Below are 5,030 nucleotides of genomic sequence, written 5' to 3' on the forward strand. Positions count from 1 at the left end.
TCCTGTCTTCTACATGGTGTTGTTTTGTTCTTTTTTTTCTAGGGCTTTGAGATATAATGTTAAGTCATTTATTTGTTACTTTTTCTTCTTTATAAGGAATGAACTCCATGCAATGAACTTTCCTCTTAGAACTGCCTTCATAGTGTTCCAGAGATTTCAATATGTTGTATCAGTGTTCTCATTTATCTTTAAGAATTTTTAAAAAAATTTTATTCCAATTTGTCATTTATGACAGCAGAATGCATTACAATTCATATTACACATATAGAGCACAAGTTTTCATATCTCTGGCTGTATACAAAGTAGAATCATTTCATCTTCTTTCCTACCCCACATTACCCCTCCATTCCCTCCCTCCCCTTTGCTCTATCTATAGTTTGTCTAATTCTCCCATACCCCCCAACCCCATTATGAATCAGAATACGCACACACACACACTAGGGATTGAACCCAGCGTTGCTTAACTACTGAGTCATATCCCCAACCTTTTAAAAATATTTTATTTAGAGACAGGGTCTCAATGATTTGCTAAGTGCCTCACTAAATTGCTGAGACTGACTTTGAACTTTCACTCCTCCTGCCTCAGCCTCCCAAGATGCTGGGATTACAGGCATGTGCTACCCTGCTGGGCTAAGAACCCATATTGATGTTATCAGTTTCTGGTGATTGACCATTTTAGTTTTATGGGATTTCTTTTTTTTTTTTAACAGAATATCTTTATTTATTTTATTATTTTATTTATTTTTATGTGGTGCTGAGGATTGAACCCACTGCCTCACATGTGTGAGGCAAGTGCTCTACTGCTGAGCTATAACCCCAGATCTTTGGGGATTCTCTATCATAGAGTAGCACTGGGAAGGTGCACAGTGGGGTGGAGACAGGGTGGTGCAGTGCCTAAGAGTGCATACTCTAAACTTAGGGGGCCTGGGTCACGTCCTGCTCAGAATTGTAAGTGTGGATAACTTATTTAATTTGTTGGGCCTCATTTTCCTACAAAATGGAGATATTGGTTTTGTTGTGATGATGAAATTAAATTAATGTTTTAGGACACTCAGCCTGATACACAGTAAAAACTGTATACATAAATAAAGCAACAACAAAGTCTTACCACATTTTAGATTATTTCTTTTTTTCCCCCCCTCTCTCTTTTTTTCTTTATTGTTTGCATTACTGGGGATAGAAACCAAGGATGCTCTACCAACTGAGCTACATCCCCAGCCATTTATTTATTTTTTATTTTTTAAATTTTGGGACAGGGTTTTGTTAAATCGTTGAGGCTGGCCTCAAATTTGTGATCCTCCTGTTCAGCCTTCTGAATAACTGGAATTAGAGGCATTTGTCACTGTGCCTGGCTTTGGATTATTTTTTTAGAAAGAATTCCTATGTATGAAATTCCTGGAACAAAAGCTACATATATTTTGAAGGCTTTTGGATCAGGTTTTTTTTTTTTTTTTGTGGTGTTGAGGATTAAACCCAGGGCCTTATACATGTGAGGCAAGTACTGTACCAACTGAGCTATATCCCCAGCCCCTAAGGATCAGTTGTTTTTGTTGAAGTTCATTTATCCAGAACCCTTATCCCTCTAACAGCCTCTTCCTTCTGCTCCCTGAATAGCATTAACATTGGTTTTTAGAGTTGAAAAACTTCTTACAAATTTGATATATAAATTATAATATATTCTTATTTGAAGTATTTCATTAATTGGAAACATTGAATAATTTCCAAATGCTTATCAGTAATTTGTATTTATTCTTTGGCTAATTGTCAGCTGTTATCCTTTGTCCACTTAAAAAAGAATACTATTCAGCCATAAAAATAATGAAATCCTGTCATTTAAGATGTGGTTGGAATTATAGATTATTATGTTAAGTGAAATAAGTCAAGCACAGAAATACAAATACTACATAATCTCATGCATTTGTGGAGTCTAAATAAGTTGAGAGTGGAATAATAGTTACCAGAGACTCGGGACAGTGGGGGTGGGAGGGAAGGATGGGGAAATGCTGGTTAATGAGTGCTTAGTTATGGTTAGATAAGTGTCAAAGATTCTGGTTTGCCATTGTACAGGATGATGTAGACAATGATACTGTGTTTTTAAAAACTGGAAGGGATGTTGAATTTTCACCATAAAGAAATGACAAATGAGGAGATACATATGTTTAATCTCATTTAAATATTACATAATATTTGGAAATGTATTGAAATATCGTATGATACCCCATACAGAAGCCGATTGGCCTTGAGCCTCTAAGATTGACAAAAGAAAATAAAAATCAAAAGAAGAAATGAAAAAGGTCAGAAAAGTGTCTAGGCTGGTGCTGCAGTAAGCCCCCGAATCCCCTCTCTAGGTGTCATGGTGTAATTCTGCATTTGCCCTGGAGAGGGAGACAGGTTTCAGTTTACTTCCATCTCAAGCAAATAGCTGTCGTACTAAAGAAAAGATTAATTTTTGAGAAAATAAAATAAAATAAAGGTCTTGGATCTGATAACATAAAAACACAATTACGAGTCTGTCACCTAGCTCGTAAACTGCAGAGACTTTCCCTGTATTGTTTGGTACATTCAGAAAGAATTGCAGAAGGTTCGTCTTGGCACTTCTTTCCATCTTCCATTTGGAAACCCTGGTGAATGTGAACAGGTTGGTAAAACACTTTCTTTTCCTTTGTGGGAAACCTGCAGGATGTCCATTGGCTTTTTCACCTTGGGCTGTCCTTTTCTAGCCTTGGCCTGTCCCATTAACTTCTTTACCCTCCCTCCCTGTTTTTAGTAGTGGGCGTAGCCAGCCTACAGGTCTTCTGTTCTAGAAGTCCATTGCCTGACTGTGCTTCCAAGAGAGAGCACTCAGTTCTTATAGCTTGATCCCAGTCCGGACTCACTCATTAATGTCTTATTTGGGCTCATTTAACTTAGAACTGGGTTCTGACCAGCAACTGATTGCTCCTGGACCCTCTTCCCCAAAAAGGGTCTCTGGGAAGGTCTTCAGCTTGTCTCCTCTTATCATCTATTGCATTCGGCAGAGAACCTTGTCATCTCCCACTGAAAATACTTGTTAGCTAAAGGGACTACATATAATATCTGTGGGTCTGGGTGCTTCTTCTTTGCAGGGAAGTCTGGGGTCACTAACAACTCTGGGGCATGAGTGGCCTTTCAGCCTTCACCCACAATGCATGACATAGAGCTTTACAGTAAACCTGGTTGGGAGGATAGCAGTCATAGTAGCGTGTGTGTGTGTATGTGTGTGTGTGTGTGTGTGTGAGAGAGAGAGAGAGAGAGAGAGAGAGAGAGAGAGAGAGAGAGAGAGAGAGAAATCAGTCTAAGGATTACTGGAGTGAGATAGCCAGTCTTATTCAATTCAAGTTGCTATAACAAAATACCATGAACTAGGTGGTTTGAACAGTGAAAACCTATTTTTCGCAGTCTAGAGACTGGAAGTCTGAGATCAGGATCCTAGCAAAAATGGGTTCTTGTGAGGGTCCTCTCCTGGACTGTAGACTGCCAACTTCTCTTTGTATCCTCATATGGTAAAGAAGGAGAGGGAGGTGAGGACAGGGAGGGGAAGGAGAGAGGAGAAGAGAGCTCTTGTGTCTCTTATTATAAGGGCACTAATTCCATTCATGATTGAAAGGCGAGTGACTCGCCCAAGATGGAGATTCAACCAAGAGATTTTATTAGGCGGCTGCCCAAATGGGAAGAAAAGGAGAGGCAGAAAGAAAAGAGAAAGAGAGTAGAGAGAGGAGAGAAAGAAGAGGAAGAGGGCAGAGAGCGTGAGTTTGCAAGCGTTGCCTTAAGAAGGGTTGCCTAGGTGCCATGGTGGGTGCTGATTGGCAGGGTGACTCAGGAACAGTGAGGGACACTGTGTCCTGCTGGGATTGGTTGAGAAAACTTTTGAATTTGGCACTGTTCAGTTTGGCGCCCTTCGGAGAGGGGGGGGAGGGGTAAGGGATTCCGTGATGTTGTCTCGAGATGGGAACTTAACTTCAGAGAGGAGTCTCGCACACACCCAACAACAATGGATCCATACTCATGACCTAATCACTACCTAAAGGTCCCATCTTCAAATACCATCACACTGAGAGGTTTTCAACATATGAATTTTAGAGGGACAAACCTTGCAGTCTACACCACAGCTGTAGCCATAGTTTTTTCCCCATTCCATAAAGCAGCCATACAATATCCTGACTTGCTGTGCCTCCTCTCTTGCCCCCAACCAAGCTCTGAAAACAGTTTTGGTTAATGGGGTTGGGAAATGAGTAGGTAGTTTCCATTTTAGAGAGAATTGGTCATTTGACCTACTTATATGAACAGCATTTAAAAAACTTATTCTTAAGATTTTTAGAAGTGCGTTATAATTACACAGAATAGTGGGTATCGTTTAACAGCATTTTTTTTGATATTAAACTTTTTTTTGTGGTACTAGGAGTTGAATCCAGGACCTTGCACATGCTAGGCAAGTGCTCTACCACTGAGCTACATCCCCAGCCAATATCAATAGTTTGATGGCAGGTTACCAAATGAGATAGATGATTGAATTAATCATGCATATTATCATTCAAGTCATCACCGAAGTAGGGGCAAAACTGCTTTCACCATCAATTGGATAAACCAGGACATTAGGCTCTGGAATTGCTTTCAATTTTTAAAACTTTTCACCTTTTACATGAACAATGTTTTTGTTTTCAGGAACAACAGGGAAGATGTAAAGATAACCAGCAGAAACAATATTGGTGTGAGTGTGCTGGGCCTGGGTCCGGTCCAATTTCACTTTTTTTTTTTCTTAGCTTCCTTTGTGAATCTGAAAGATGAAAATTATAACACTTGTTTGATATACAGTACAGAATGGTTGTAAACATCAAATAACATGTACAAAACACCTTATAAACTATAAACTACAGGCTACATAAACTATAAAAGTCTTCTGAGTATTCATTGCCGTTGGCAGTATCACATCTCAACTTTTCTTTTTCTTTCCTTTTTCTTCTGTGTTGTTTGTTTTCAAAGGCCATGCCAGGAAGCATATCAAAGAACACGTT

The sequence above is a fragment of the Marmota marmota genome, unplaced genomic scaffold (genome assembly GCF_001458135.2).
Source record: "Marmota marmota marmota unplaced genomic scaffold, marMar, whole genome shotgun sequence".
Classification (NCBI taxonomy): domain Eukaryota; kingdom Metazoa; phylum Chordata; class Mammalia; order Rodentia; family Sciuridae; genus Marmota; species Marmota marmota.